The 16748-nt window shown below is 42.3% G+C and overlaps 1 protein-coding gene across 5 annotated transcripts in view; it reads left to right on the top strand.

Annotated features, from left to right (window-relative positions):
- Positions 1-336: 336 nt before the first annotated feature.
- Positions 337-16748, top strand: part of LOC132830850 (tyrosine-protein kinase Fyn) — a 280910-nt gene continuing 264498 nt past the window's right edge. For 3 of the 5 annotated variants that reach the window (XM_060848760.1, XM_060848734.1, XM_060848769.1), the window contains exon 1: positions 337-418. The gene's annotated coding sequence lies outside the window, so the exon portion shown is untranslated. Of the gene's footprint in view, positions 423-16748 lie in introns of all 5 variants that reach the window. The other 2 variants (XM_060848743.1, XM_060848751.1) reach the window with 2 other exon arrangements.

The following is a 16748-nucleotide window of genomic DNA, read 5'->3' as shown; positions in this document are numbered from 1 at the left end:
TCAAAGTATCCTGCTCTGAAGTAAATAGAGGACCCTATTCCAACCCAATTGTGACCTCAGCAAAAGGGGCACCCCATTCCAATCCTATTGTGACGCCAGCTGGAGACCCATTCCAAGCCCATTATGATGTCAACAAGAACAATGGACTGCATTCCAACCCCATTGTGGCGTCATCAGGAGGAGAGTACAACATTCCAAGCCTACTGTGAGGTCAGTGGGAGGAAAGGGCGCCCCATCCCAGCCCCATTGTGATGTAAGCCACTGCTATACCCTCCGCAGTGACGACACTTCCGTGCTGACATCAGGTTCGGTTGCAGTACCAAGTTGGTATGAGAGGGCGAGCCTGGTGACGTCAGAGGCACTCAGTCAGCCCCAGACAGAGGGGTTGTGAATACAAAGCTGGACCCTTCATTCCCGGGTAGGTGAGAGCTTGTTCTTATATTCTCCTCTCTGCTATTGACAATGAGAAGATTGCAGTTTGCTTTGAAGTTTGCTTGCAGTATTGCAGAGGGAGGTGCCTGTGGGATGGATGTGATTTGTGTGTGTGTGTGTGAGGGAGAAGGGCTGCAGCAGATTTGCTCACAACACATTGACTCCCTCTCCCTGTAACTGTGACCCGCACCTCGCGGGTCTGCACTGGGTGCCGCTGACAATTAGCTGGCGGATGTTTTTCTTTTTTCCAACCTTCCTCGCTGTGAGCTCGCTAGTATTCTGAGATCTTTAGCTAAAGGAGGATTTCTGATCTGTCCCGAGGATTGTGGTGGGCGACAATTTCAGCCAGAGCTGCCTTTCATTCTGAAAGCCTTCAAGTCCCGTTATTAATCTTGTAAATCAAACATCGGACGGCTGGAGGATCCTCCAAAACAAAAAGGCGAGCAGTTAGATATGTTCGCTTGTTATTCCTCTCCCTCCCCCTTCCTCTCTGCCTTTCCTCTCTCTCTGGCACTGACCTTATTTTGAAGTGTTCCTTTATAACAAAGCTGTTCCCAAATGTCAATAACAAACACAGGGCTGTAACCCGCAGTGTGAAGTCTCCAGACTCTCTCTGCACTTGCCAGTTTGATATCCTTTTAAAATAGACAGTTTTTAATGCTGTTACATTGTGTTACATTGTTTTCCACTCCATCATCGAAAGCTTGTAGCGGAAAAACCCTGCTATATTTGGTAAGCAGTGCACCAGAAATGATTCCGACACTAGTCCTGCTTATCTACATTTATTGAAAAAGGGTTCGTGAGAAAGCTGCCTACTCCCTTCCCTGTTAGTTCGGGCTGCATTCAGTTTCTTCCCAAATAAAACGCTTTCTTTCAAGCTTTAGCTAGTTATGATCCACTTTGTAAACTGCGGTTTACCCTGGGTGCGCTTTCCTCTTAAGTTCGTGACCATTTGCTGTGTTTTGAGTCTGATGTTGATTCGAAAATTTTGGTTTGAAATACCCTTCGACAAATTCTACTCGAGAGTTCTCACTCGCCCTCACCCCCATTGTTAGAGACCGAGTTGTATTCGAAGTGCATTAGGGAGCGGATATAGGTAGCCCAGACTGTCAAATGGGCCATTTGGTGCTGTCATAGCCTTATACAGGTGTAACGACAGGGTGCACATCATTTGTGCTCTTTCCTTCTTTGTTGGGATTTGATCAAGTGTTACTTTCTCCCCCCCCCCCCCCTCAAAGCAGCCTCTTATTTACATGCTGTGTTCATAGAGCCTTTATTATAGACTCAAAATCTTTTACTGTTACAAAGCTGTTCTGGATTCGTACTTTGTGGAATCATGTATATAATGTTTCTGTGTGAATTAGGCAGGGAAACATAGTTTAATAAAACATTTCTACAAGAGCATTTCTGGGCACCATGTGGGACTCTGTATAAGGATTATATATATTATCAATGTGCATATGAGTGAGTGAATTCTAATTCGATGTGCAGCCGTTGTCTGTGTTCTCTGGGAGGCTGATACTGCTGTAAAAACACTGTTGTTTTTATAATCCCTCGTTTAATGGCTGGATAGTTTGGTAATTTTAAATGATCCCACAGTCACGATTCCAGCAATGAAGTGAAATGAAAAGTAACAGGTTCAGGATAAGAAATGATGACTCTACATTCCCACCATCCTGACTTGGCAATATATTGTCATTCTTTCAGTGCTGCTGGGTCGAAATCTTGGAATTCTCTCCCTAATAGAATTGTGAACCTGTAAAGCCATAAGACACAGGAACAGAATTAGGCAATTTGATTTTTGAGTTTGCTCCACCATTCATTCATGGCCAATATGTTTCTCAACCACACTCTCCTACCTTCTCCCCAGAACCCCTAAAGCCCTTACTTATTAAAAATCTATCTATCACTGTCTTAAATAGCCACAGCCTTCTTTGGCAATGCATTCCATAGATTAGGTACATTCTGGCTGAAAAAAACCCCTCCTCTTCTCAGTTCTGAAGGCTTGTCCCTTCACTCTGATGCTCTGCCCTTGGGTTCTAGTCTCTCCTACCAGTGGAAACATCTGCTCCACATCCACTCTATCCAAACATCCCAGTATTCTACAAGATCTCCCCTCATCCTTCTGAACTCCACCAAATACGGATCCACAGTCCTCAGCCGTTCCTCATATGACAAGCCCCTTCATCCCTGGGATCATTCTTGTAAATCTCCTCTGGACCCCATTCTTCATCAGATACAGAGCCCAAAACCACTCTCAGTATTCCAAGTGTGGTCTAACCTGAGTTTCATAGAAGTACATCCCTGTTTTTGTATTAGATTAGATTCCGTACAGTATGGAAACAGGCCCTTCAGCCCAACAAATCCATACCGACCCTCCGAAGAGTAACCCAACCAGACCACTTCCCCTACCCTATATTTACCCCAGACTAATGCACCTAACACTGTGGGCAATTTAGCATGCACACCTTTGGATTGTTGGAGGAAATCAGAGCAAGCCTTGTCAGACAGAGGGAGAATGTGCAAACTCCATACAGATAGTTGTTAAAGGCAAGAATTGAACCTGAGTTCCTGGCGTGGTGAGGCAGCATTGCTAACCACTGAGCCACCGTTCCCTCATGAATCCTGAACCACAACTTCCAAGAACATTTGCACTTCAGCTTTCCAAAGCCTATCTCATTTAGAAAACAATCTGTGCCTCTGTTCTTCCTACCAAAGTGCATAACCTCACACTTTCCCACATTATATTCCATCTGCCACTTCTTTTCCCACTCTCCCAGCCTGCCCAAATCCTTGTACAGCCTTCCCACTTCCTCAACACCATCTTTCCCTCCACCTATCTTTGTGCCATCTGCAAACTTACCAAACCATGTGGCCAGTTCCTTTGTATTATGTGAACAATTGTGGTCCCAGTCACTGGTGATTTCACTAGTCACCAGCTGCCATTCTGAAAAAATCCCTTTATCCCTACTGTCTGTCTCTGTCAGTCAGCCAATGATCTATCCATGCCAGTACCTTGCCCTTAACACCATGGGCTTTCAACTTATTCAGCTGCCTCCTGTGCAGCACCCTGGCAAAAGCCTTCTGGAAATCCAAATAGATCACATCCATTGACTCCCCTTTTTCTAACTTGCTTATTAACTTGTCAAAGAATTCTAACAGATTTGTCAGTCGTGACTTCCTCTTGACAAAGCAGTGGTGATTCAATCCTTTATAACTATTCTAAGTACTCCGCAATCCTATCCTTAATGTTGGACTCTCAAATCTTACCAATGACCAAGGTCAGGCTAACCAGCCTATAAATTCCCCTCTTCGGCTTCCCTCCCTTCTTAAACAGAGGTGTTACATTGGCCATTTTCCAGTCCTTTGGGACCCTCCCTGACTCTAGTGAATCCTCTAAGAACACCACCAATGCCTCCACAATCCCTTCAGTTATCTTCTTGCAATTGATTTAATTTCATTTCTTACTAACAATGCAGTGCTGATCCCCCTGCCTGTCACTTAAATAGGATGTGTATTCTTGGATAGTTAGTTTCCAGCCCGACTCCAGTTACAACCACACCTCTGTGATACTCACAATGTCCTACCTACCAATTTCAATCTGCACTCCAAACTAATTTGCCTTGTTTTGTATGCTGTATGCATTCAAGTACAATATGATTAGTCCTGTGTTGACTGTCGCCTTTCTCCTAGTTATCCCTTTTAATCTGCTGTGCCTGAAGATAGATCCCTGAGCCTTTCTGTACTTTCTATCCCACACACGTACACACACACCTATCTTAGTTCTACCTACAGGCCTTAGCTTTAATAATACGCCAGCATTGCCCACATCCCATGAACAAATAGAACCAAAATTGTAGTGACTGGAAACTATTTATATTTAGAAGCCCAGCCATTGTATATTTTAAAAATCCTGTATGTATCAGTGCCACTTAAGACAGGAAGTGACCTAGCACCCTTTTAACTTAAATAAATGTCAAATTAGGGCAATCGTTTGCAAAGACCAGAAAACAAGTGAATACGAAAGTTCCACAGAAAAGGATGGTTCTTCTTGCAAATTTGGACTGGTATTTATCTGTCACATAATCTGTATGGTTAATCCCACGTGCTCCCTCTTTCCTCGTTCCCTCTTATTCCTCAACCATCTATCTAACCTATTCTTCAACATTGACGCTATCTCTAATTTCACTCACAAATTCCCGTGGTGCTTTTCACAGCCTCGCAGTCTGGCATGGGGTTTGTTGCTTGAAAAGGTTTTCCCATTCTCTGCCCAAACTTTCAACCATGTTCTGGACCCATCACTTACTGGGAACAGCTTATTTCAGTCAATTCCGTTACATCCCTTCTTCACTCAGAGCACTTGGAACAAGTGGCCCTAATTCCGAAAACATTTTTGTTTGTATTTGTAATTCCACAAGCCGGGCTGCATCCTAGAGAAATTGCACCTCTTGATTGCCTCCAGATCTTTCCCGAAATCCTGAGCACAAATTTACAAACAGTACCCCGGCTGCAGTCTTTCCAATGTTACCAACATTCGCCAGTTCATTTTGCAAGGGGTGCAAGGAAAAAGCATTGAAAATGTTGCCAAGTACAGTATTTGTGGACTGACAAATCGCTTCTGATTGGATTCACTGGAGTTTAGAAAAATGAGACGGATCTCATAGAAACCTGCAAAATTCTAACAGGATATGGAGTTCAAAACTAGAGGGCATAGTTTAAGGTGAGAGGAGAAAGATTTGAATGAGACCTGAGGAACATTCTTTTCACACAGAGGATGGTTCGTATGTGGAATGAACTGACAATGTGGTAGATGCATGTACAGTTACAACATTTAAAAGGCACTTGGACAGATACATGAGTAGGAAAGGTTTAGAGGGATATAAGCCAAATGCAGGCATTGGAAATAGTTCAGTTTGGGAAATTTGATTGGTATGGACAAATTGGACCGAAGGGACTGTTTTAGTGCTGTATGACTTGATGACAAGGACAATGCGAGAAGTATGTTCTCAATATCTTGGGAGTTCCAAATCAGAGCTCACAGTCTAAGGATACAGGATAGGCCATACAGGAATCACATGAAGAGAAATGTGATTTTTAACTTTGTACACCCCAGTCCAACACCGGCATCTCCAAATCATATCTTCATCCAGAGAGTGATGAGCATGTGGAATGGTTAGCTACAGAAAGCAGCTGTGGCTATAGCGTTGAGTATTTACAAGGAGGAGATAGATGTGATTCTTAGGTCTAAAGGGAACAAAGAGTGTGGAGAGAAACTAGGAGTTGGATGGTCAGCCATAATCAAATTGAATGGTGGAGCAGGCTCAAAGGGCAGAATGGCCTACTCCTGTACCTCTTTTCAGTGTTTCCAAAGAAATCAGCATGTCTTTGAATTCTCTGGAAAAGAAAATAAGACTTTGCTGTCTTCCCATGCCTCTGCTTCAAACATGTATTTACACTCGCCTTCAGGGATGGTCAGTGCCTCAGCTCTTCCCAGTAACTGTGTTCCAAAATCGAATAACCCGGTGCCAAATGCAAATGAATAAGTTTTTAAATAGATAACCGATGAGAGCAAAACCAATTCAAGTCTTGTTTGTTATCAGCTTTGAAGCCTCCAGTGGGACTTTGGAGGTAGTTTATTTTACTGCTGGCCAGCCAGAATAAATGTTAAAGTTTACTTTAAAAATGCACCTTTAAGTCTTGATTGAGCAGTTGATGAAAGTAAGTGTTGAATTTAGTTTTTAAATGTGCTTTCCCTGGGTGAGCTAGCTAGCTTACCACTTTACTACCTGGAAGGGGATGTGTAACTGATCCTGGCTGCTGTTGCTCTAAGGGCTGTAAGGACTCTGAAGGTGATGAGTGTCGACAGCTTCAGCCTAGCTCTCTGTGTAGATCCATAACACAAAAATGAGCTGTTAGTGTGAAAGCATAATTTGTGCCAGTTTTTGCAAACATTCACTGTGAACAAATAAATGGTCACTAAACGGGTCTGGCATTGGGTCTGATTCTGGACCTTCACACATTGAGGCCAGTTTATAAGGAGCCTGCAACCAAAAAGAGCCATTGAGCTAAACCAATGAGCTTGAGAGACAGATGAGAATGAGAAGAATAGAGTAGTTGATGGGAATTTAGATGAGGAAGGAAGGATGGATGGAGAAGCATGGATCCAATGGGCCAAATGGCCTGTTTCTGTGATATAAATGTGTTGTCAGTAATTGACTAAAGTATCCATTTGGTAAACAATGAATAGCAATGCTATTGTTGATTTTCCTGAACTGACAAATTACTATTGGTCATTCATTGAGCATTTCTGTTTTGGAAGTGATTGGCTGTTGTTGTAATTTTTGAACTTCTATCTACTGAACATTGACCAGGTTATTGCTAAATTTCCCCCTTTTTTAAAAAAAAACAAGATATTAAGTAGTAGTGCTGTTTCAGCAATCTGATTTGATTATTGTATGATACAAATCTGTTGCTGATTTGCTCCATCCCACTTCCTCAATAAGTGAATAATTGAAAACATATTGCTGTTATTGCAATATTGCAAATTAAGTTTGTATAGCAGCCCTTTTATAGTCAAAATTATCTATTATCGAGTAACAACTGCAAGGGTTTTGCATCACATACCAACATAATGTTATTTGCATTGCCTTTCCTGTGGGAGGAATTGGATTGTTGTGGTGAATTAAGTGCAGGGTGCACATCTTGTAAATCACAGGATTTGTAATTTCCACCAACTCATGACCTTGAATTTGCAAAGGTTAAAAAAAAATTATGTAGCGTACCTTGATGTTAAAATGCTTCTGAGTTAAATGTGTATTCACATCTCTTCCATTGCAAAGCATGTGGTCATAGAGTCATAGAGATGAACAGCATGGAAACAGACACTTCGGTCCAACTCATCCACGCCGACCAGATATCCTAACCCAAACTAGTCCCAACTGCCAACAGCCTGCCCGTATCCCTCCAAACCTTTCCTATTCACATCCTCTCCTTTCGACATTGTGATGTATAAATATTGGGGAGGCTGATTGTTTGATCAGAAGGTACTATAATGTATTTTGATGGCTGATGGTGGATCTGTGGGCTTTTCTTAAAGTGGCAAAGACTGGGGCAAGAGAAGAACTGATTATTATGCCCAATGTCTCTGCTTCTGAAGAGGCTGATGAACATGAGGTGGTTAACTGCCATCCAATACTTCACGCAGGGGCCATTTAGGGCTTTGAAGATGGGTGTTACCAAACAGGTATTCTAACTGAGCCTTACCCAGTGCACACCATGTCCCTACACATGCACTTTCCAGTAGATGACTGCAAAATGGACTGTGATAATTAGAAGGCACAGCTTATAATGGGAAGCAAAGCAGGGATAGTTGTAAATGAAGTTTAATATAGGGATGTGTGAGGTAAACTTATCTTGAATTTATGGAAGATAAATTGGTATATTTCAAAATGATAATAAAATAGAAGTTTAAAAAAAAGAGGCATTTTGGGGTTCAGGACCAGAAATCACTAAAGGTGAGTGAACGTTGGCCAAACACAAGAGGTCAACTCTTTCCGAATTCCACGGGGTACAACAGAAACTAAGGGGCTGTGCAGCCTGGAATTTTAGAATTCCTCAAGATTCCATGAGGAGCTGACTGGGTTGACAATGAGAAATATTTCCAGTAGCTTGGGAATCCACAACTGGGAGACATGGTCAAAAACATAGCGAGATCCCAACTGTCATGCAATTCAGAATCAGTTTTGTTGAAGGATGGTTGAAGTTTGGGACTCTTGTCTTCACAGATGGAAATTGATGCTGGATGAAGTACTAAATTTGTTAGCCACAGGTACTAAGTAATATGGAGAAATGTGGGTATTGGGAAATGGATAGAGATCCATTATGTTTCCATCAAATGATGCAACAACTTGGCCAGTTAAATACATTTCTCTTACTCCAATGTTTCAAAGCCTAGCAGAATATTGGTCTTTACCTCAAAGACCTGGAAACCATAGAGAACAAAGTAATCTTCAGTTGGACCAAATCTTAGTCAGTCCCCAGCTGAAGTTCAGGTCAATTTTAGACACTGCACCTCCAGAAGAATATTTTGGGTTTCAGGATCTCAACGTTAACATACCAAAGGTTAAGTTTTAAAGGCAGCTTTGGCTCCTATTTCCTTGGGTATAGAAGATTGATGGAGATCAGATTGAGATGTTTAAAATGATTTGTTTCATAGAAACATAAGACCTGAAGGAGGCCATTCAGCCCTTCAAGCCTGCTCTACTACTCATCATGATTTTGGCTGATTGTCCAACTCAATTGCCTGAACCTGCTTTCTCCCAATAACCTTTGATCCCATTTGCCCCAAGTGCTACATCTGGCTGCCTCTTGAATACATTCAATGTTTTGGCATCAACTGCGTCCTGTGGCAATGAATTCCACAGGCTCACCACTCTATGGGTGAAGAAATGTCTTCACATCTCCATGCTCAGTGGTCTGCCCCGTATCCTCAGATTGTGATGCCTGGTTCTGGACGCACCCACCATCGAAAACATCCTCCTTGCATCTACCCTGTCTAGTCCTCTTAGAGTTTTATAAGTCTCTATGTGACCCTCCGTCGTTCATCTGAACTCCAGCAAAAACAGTCCTCAGCTAGTCAATCTCTCCTCATATGTCAGCCCCGCCATCCCCGGAATCAGCCTGGGAAACCTTCACTCCCTTGAGAGCAAGAACATCCTTCCTCAGAAAAGGAGATGGATAGATAGACAAGAAGCCTGTTGCATCTGGGAAAATCTGGAATGAAACATCCCAACCATGAAATGGTTGCTCAGTCATTAAGGAGTGTAGTCGAGAATCCATTCTTCACCAATAGGATAATGTGAGTCTGGAATTTGCTCAGTTGTACAATTCTGGATTCAAGGGCGGTTGAAGTTTTCAAGAACGTGATTGATCATTTTTGTTTCCCGGGATAAGGATATCAAGGGGTGTGGATTAGATGCTGATAAACCATCCTCTAACTGAATGAATGGTGGAGCCAACCTGAGGAGCTGGACTGCCCTTTGCTATTCCTGTGATCAGGAGCATGAGCTCCTATGTCAACAAAGGAATGGTGGCATTGTCTATAGCCAATGGCCTCACTGAGATCAGTGAAGCCAACATGGACTGAATTGACACCAGGAATTGCTGATCTTGCGTCTCTATTGCTGCTTTTGTCAGTCCTGTAACAACAATGATATCTTAGTGATTCTGTGCTGTAGGTTGTCATGACCAGTTTTGTAGCTTTCTAACCTACTTAGTTGTGGTTTCTGGTAGTGGGGGCAGGGGAGAAAGAAGGTACCAAATTTTGTCATGGCAACTTTTACGATGTATTTTTTACATTGCAAAGATGGGCTGTTATTTTACAGCAAGGTCAGAATGTTTCTTGACACCGAATAAATTGGTACAGAATAGATCACAAAATGGAATGATGTTTGCATGCCATGGTTTGTAATTTTAATTTAGTGTGCACGCACAGTGAAATAGCCAAAATATTCAAGGTGAAATACCTACCAGATCTCTCGACAAACATCACATTTGTCCCAAGGATTTTCAAATTGGAGGACCCTTGGAACTTACAACCAGCAAAGCTTGAGTAGTGTAAACATACAGGCCCTCTAATCTCTCAATATAACCAAACAATTCTGTTAGCTAACTATTTTTTCATAAAATATTCAATGTGGAATAAAACTGCTGTAAGTCGCCATAAAACGATTGGAGTACGTGCAGGGATTCTTGGTCAGGAGTAAGTTGGTGTTATTCAGACAGGTTCATGTAACATTCAGCCAGAATTTACGAGCAGTAAACCCAGCTGCTGCTTACAAATGAAATCACAGGAGGATTTTGTTGGCTTGAACTATGTTGATTGATCCATGGGATGTGAGTGTCACTGGCTGGACCAGCATTTGTCGCCCAGCCCTAGCTGCCCTTGAGAAGGTGATGGTGAGCTGTTGCCTTGAACTGCTGCAATACAAACTGGGAAAAAGTGAGCTGTGTCCTGCATGGCGGAACCTAAAGAACTCATTTATGTCATGTACACAGCAATGTTGCAGCATGTTACCTTGTAGACAGCAATATCAGAACATGTTACCTTGTAGACAGCAATATCAGAACATGTTACCTTGTACACAGTAATATTGCAGCATGTTACCTTGTAGACAGCAATATTGGAACATGTTACCTTGTAGACAGTAATGTTGCAGCATGTTACCTTGTAGACAGTAATGTCAGAACATGTTACCTTGTACGCAGCAATATCAGAACATGTTACCTTGTACACAGTAATATTGCAGCATGTTACCTTGTAGACAGCAATATCAGAACATGTTACCTTGTACACAGTAATATTGCAGCATGTTACCTTGTAGACAGCAATATTGGAACATGTTACCTTGTAGACAGTAATGTTGCAGCATGTTACCTTGTAGACAGTAATGTCAGAACATGTTACCTTGTAGACAGCAATATCAGAACATGTTACCTTGTACACAGTAATATTGCAGCATGTTACCTTGTAGACAGCAATATTGGAACATGTTACCTTGTACGCAGCAATATCAGAGTATGTTACACTGTAGGTAGTATTTTCAAGGTTGAAACTGTGGCTGTGAATTGTCACCTCTGCAGTCAGACCAGGCAGATCGCAGTCAGGAGAAACACTGTTTTGACTCTGAGGTTAAGCAGTTCTGAGTAATATTTATCTGGACCTTTTTACAAAAGCCCTGAAGTAAATGTTCATGTTTTAAAATAACATCTGTTCCACAGCATCAAGGACTGGCTAAGGAAAGAGATATTTCATAGAATCCTGACAGTGTGGAACCAGGCCCTTCAGCCCAACAAGTCCACACCAACCCACCAAAGAGGAACCCTCCCAGACCTGCTCCCCTATCCTACATTTTCCCCTGACTAATGTACCTAACCTATTCATCTTTGAATTGTGGGAGGAAACCGAGCACCAGGAGGGAGCCCACACAGACACAGGGAGAATGTTCAAACTCCACATAGACAGTCACCCTGACCCTGGAATTGAACCTTGGTCCCTGGCACTGTGAGGCAGTAGTGCTAACCATTGACCCTGCCATTCCCTCTGGCAATACAATCAGATTCTACCCACACTCTCTGTGTGGAAGGGTTTCTCCTCTTGTTACCATTGTTTTTTCAGCAAGCTCAGTTGAATCTGTGCCTTTTTGTTCTCGATGGGAACGGTTTGTCCTGATTAACTCTGTCCAGGGATCCTTCTAATTTTGAATTGCCTCTTGTCAGCCATTACCTCTCCAAAAGAAACAGTCCCATCCTCTCAAATAGTCCTTGACCACTTCCCTTTCATGGCTCCTTCCCCAACTTGGACTTTTGCAATAATCGGTGTTATATGGCTGTTACCTGTACTGGGACGGAGGAGCAATTAGTAACTCTCAACTTGTCCAGACTTCTGTTAAACTACAACAGTCTGTTTAATGCACATAAATATGCATGTCATTAGCAGGCCCAGGAAATATTTTACAGAAACAAAAGTTGCTGGAAAAGCTCAGCAAGTCTGGCAGCGTCTGTGAAGAGAAATCAGAGTTAACATTTCGGGAAATCCTTTGTAGTCTACCCTTCCCACCAGCAGGTACTTTAATTTTAGTCGTACTTACCTGTGCGTTTGATGTTGCTGCAAATTCTGAGCTTCTGTTTTACTGAAGCTGACGGGAGGTTTTGAGCTGGATGCTGTGGTGACAATGAGGTGAATGCTGCAACAGTGGTTCACAATCAGCATGTGCATTGCTTACCAACATCTTCATCCAAACCGCCAACATGTTTTTAAAGTATTGCTATGAGGTTTTTGGTGAAAAGTTGCATGCGACTAATTGTTTGCACCATTGCCTATTGTTGCATTGTACCAGTCCTTTATTGACAATATTGTTGTTTTTAAGAATGCCTATGAATGTGTCATTTATGTACAGAACTCATCTGTAGTGCTATCCTTCTTGTGAGTGATGTCTATGCTGGAAGAGGATTGTACTTTTTGGATCAAAAGATTTCCTTCCTATCGGATAGATGTTGTGAAACTTGAAAGGGTTCAGAAAAGACTTACAAGGATATTGCCAGGGTTGGAGGATTTGAGCTATAGGGAGAGGTTGAATAGGCTGGGGCTGCTTTCCCAGGAGCGTCAGAGGCTGAGGGGTGACCTTAGAGAGGTTTTCAAAACACTTATAAGTTCTACTCGAGCACTTAGTATCAGGACTGCAACTTTTTAAAGTCTAACTTGCTGCTGCTCTTGTGCAACAGCTGCTACAGGATGTGGGTTTAAGATAGGTGCTGCAGAGTTTCCAAGATGCAGGATTCAGTATACAAAGGTTCAAGTCATCTCCCAGCACAATCAGCAGAAAGTTCTTTACTGCTGACACAAAAGTCTGTTTTCCCTCCTGTGTAGACCCTGGCTTTGTTGATGAATGTAGGTGCCCACTGTGCACACTGAGGTCATCTCACACCAGGATGGTGATCATAACTACACAGGGTTCCAACTTGGTGTGTTTGGTGGTTTGATTGCTTCCATTCTGCAAGCACCAGCGGAATTTGTTTTTTGAATCATTTGCATCTCAACAAGTTGAACTTTAAAGATCCCAACTCTCAGAAATCTTGAGCTAAGAATCAACGTCTTATTGCGTTTCATCAGATTATAGGTGAGTAATCCGAAGCATTTTATCTCAACATTTTGTATAATTCTTTAGAATTTCTTCAGAGAAGAGTCATCTTGGCGTTAATTCTGTTTCTCTCTTCATAAATACTGCTAGACCAACTGTGTTTTTCCAGCAATTTCAGCGTCTGTTTCAGATTTCTGGCCTCTGCAGAACTTTGTTTTCATTTTGTCTAAGTTTGGTCAAGCATCTGTCTCCTCCCTCTGTATTTCTGTACGATGTGGTGGTGCCAGTGCTGGACTGGGGTGGACAAGGCCAGATGTCACACAACGCCAGGTTATAGTCCAACAAGTTTATTTGGAATCACAAGCTTTCAGAGCGCTGCTCCTTTGTTAGGTGACTTGATGACTTGTTAGGTGTTCCTGAACAAAGAGACCTTGGAGTGCAGGTTCAGAGCTCCTTGAAAGTAGAGTCAAAGGTAGATAGGATAGTGAAGAAGGCTTGGTATGCTTTCCTTTATTGGTCAGAGTATTGAGTACAGGAGTTGGAAGGTCATGTTGCGGCTGTACAAGACAGTGGTTAGGCCACTATTGGAATATTGCGTGCAATTCTGGTCTCCTTCCTATCAGATAGATGTTGTGAAACTTGAAAGGGTTCAGAAAAGACTTACAAGGATATTGCCAGGGTTGGAGGATTTGAGCTATAGGGAGAGGTTGAATAGGCTGGGGCTGCTTTCCCAGGAGCGTCAGAGGCTGAGGGGTGACCTTAGAGAGGTTTACAAAATCATGAGAGGCATGGATAGGATAAATAGACAATGTCTTTTCCCTGGGATCAGGGAGTCTAGAATAGAGGGCATAGGTTTAGGATGAAAGGGGAAAGACATAAAAGAGACCTAAGGGGCAAATTAGAGTGGTAGTGTATGGAATGAGCTGCCAGAGGAAGTGGTGGAAGCTGGTACAATTACAACATTTAAAAGGATGGGTATATGAATAGGAAGGGTTTGGAGGGATATGGGCCGGGTGCTGGTAGGTGGGACTTTATTGGGTTGGGATATCTGGTCGGCATGGATGGGTTGGACCGAGGGGTCTGTTTCCATGCTGTACATCTCTGTGACTCTCTGACTCTACTCCAAAAGCTTGTAATTTCAAATAAACCTGTTGGACTCTAACTTGGTGTCATGTGATGTCTGACTATATTTATGTGAATAATTTTAGAATATTTTTACTCACTTTTTCACTTGTATTCAACTTTCCTGGTTCTAATTGCAGCAAGTGAGTGTTTGATTCAGGAGATTCATTGGTAGAAATGTTTTATTCATGGGAATGCAAGCAAGTTTAATTCTTGTCTTTGCTAAAGTGCCTTTTCGATGCAGCTGCTTTTAATAGTAATTCTTCAACATAAAGCAGTACCATTACTGAATCCCCACTCTCAACATCTTGGGGACTACCATGGACCAGAAACTGAACTGGACCATTCATGTAAATACAGTGGCTCCACGAGCAGATCAGGGGCTAGGAATACTGCAGTGAGTAACTCACCTCCTGACTCCCCAAAGCCTGTCACCACTACAAGGCATAAGCCAGGAGAATGATGGGATAGTATCCACTTACTTGGATGAGTGCAGCCCCAACAAGAATCAAGAAGCTTAACTCCATCTAGGACAAAGCAGTCACTTGATTGGCACCATATCCACAAGCATAACCTCCCTCCACCACTGATACTCAGTAGCTGTGGGGTATACCGCAGATGTGGTGCAGAAATTCAAAGAAGATCCTTAAACAGCACTGTCATGGCCACTTCCATCCAGCAGATTCATGCGAACATCACCACCTGCAAGTTCTTATCCAAGCCACATACCATCTTGGAAATATATCACGGTTTCGGCACTGTCACTAGGTTAAAATTGTGGCATTCCCTCTTTATGGGCATGACGGGTCTATTTGCCCAGCACATGGGCAGCAGCAGTTCAAGAAGGCAGCTCACCGCCACCTTCTCAAGGGCAACTAGGGCTGGGTAATAAATGCTGGCCCGGCTAGTGATGCCCAATTACCCAAATGAATAACAATATTAACTTGTATCAATTTTTCTGCTTTTAAATATGTTTTTCTCCCTCTTCATATACACAGAGTTACTGCCAAAGTGGCAAATATTATTACTGGATGACGGATAATCCTGTTCTCAAATATTTTGACTTTTCAGACCTTTGAACTAATTCTTCAGTACACCTTCCAGGAATGGAATAGACTCTTTAGCCTATTTGATTGATCTCCAAAAATGATAGCCAATATTCAAATGTCTCGTTCTTTCTTGACCATTCCAGACTATTTGTTACCACGGTCTCCCAGACAGCTTGTTTGAGACTTTTACTATTTTTTTGTGAGTACATAACGTTTGAATTTATCTGTGCATCAACCCAATACATTATTTTTCTGATTATTCATTTGTGGGATGTGGGTGACAGTGGCTGGGCCAGCAGTTATTGCCTGTCTCTCGTTGCCCCTTGTGAAAGTTGGTGGTGAGCTGCCTTCTTGAACCGCTGTGGTCTGTGTGCTTTTAGATAGATCCACAGTGCTATTAGAGAGGGAATTCCAGGGACTTGGCCATGAAGCCTCCTGCCCTATTTCTGGAAGTTCCAGTAATCCAATGTATCACTGAGGTCCACCCACCTATTCCCTTAAAAAACCTTCACAGTGTGAATTAATTATACTGTCTTGGCTTCCTTGTCTCCACTGTAAACTTTCCAGTCTTTCCACGTTGCTTTGGATGAAAGCTCTTTACATGTTTTTACTAAAAAAAAGTCTGATTTTGAGTCACGCTGTTGTGCTTGTTTGGAGAAACTGAATGAGTCAGTACTACCCTGTGACTATGGAAACTATGATCAGTTTCACAAAATCACACAAGTGTTACGGTGCAGGAAGGGACCGTGCAATCCATTGTGCCCATACCAGCTCTTCGAATGAGTGTTACTACCTCATGTTTCAAAAAGCAAATCTTGCTTGAGGTTCTGTTCTGGGAGCTGTGTCTTTTTATCAGTCTTAAAAAGGTCTATTGACCCTACTAGGGAAAAAAAAAGGCATTTGGGTCGAGAGGTTTTACTAAACTCCTTATGTTCCAATCCTTTTCATACTTGGAGCAATTCAAATGTACGATCAGATTCTTGTGGGTTTGTGAGATGATGGCTGGAAGTAACTTTTAATCTCCTGCACAACCTGAGGAATTGACCACAAAACATGGCCATTTAAAAGCAATGGGTTACTTTAGTTTTTGCTTTCTTGGCTAAATCTAGGGTAAAGAAAGTATGATTGTAATATTGGGGAGTCTTTTAGGTTTGTTCTGTGACAACTTGGGGTTTATTGCAAAAACAACAAACCCTGTCAGCCACCCACTCTGGCTCTAATTTCTTACAAGTTCTGCCGTTCAGCAATTTGGTCAGAGCATGATGGCAGAACCTCGAGAGGGATGGGGGCACAAACAGGAGGAGGAATTAAAATTCAAAAGATCTCCATCATTTGAGAGAGATTCAAGAATCAGAATTGTGGAAATGACTGAATTTGGAAAGCTTGTTTTGCTTCAGCCAATCATTTGTGGTCATTAGTCATTCACAGAAAACAAGTTCAAGCTGCAAAAGCTCGGAAAGGAACGATTGCACGATTTTGAAAGAAAACATTGTCAAAATGCTTCTTG

Source organism: Hemiscyllium ocellatum, chromosome 3 (genome assembly GCF_020745735.1).
Source record: "Hemiscyllium ocellatum isolate sHemOce1 chromosome 3, sHemOce1.pat.X.cur, whole genome shotgun sequence".
Lineage (NCBI taxonomy): Eukaryota > Metazoa > Chordata > Chondrichthyes > Orectolobiformes > Hemiscylliidae > Hemiscyllium > Hemiscyllium ocellatum.
Note: the sequence above shows the minus strand (reverse complement) of the source record. Positions and strands in the feature narration are given on the sequence as shown.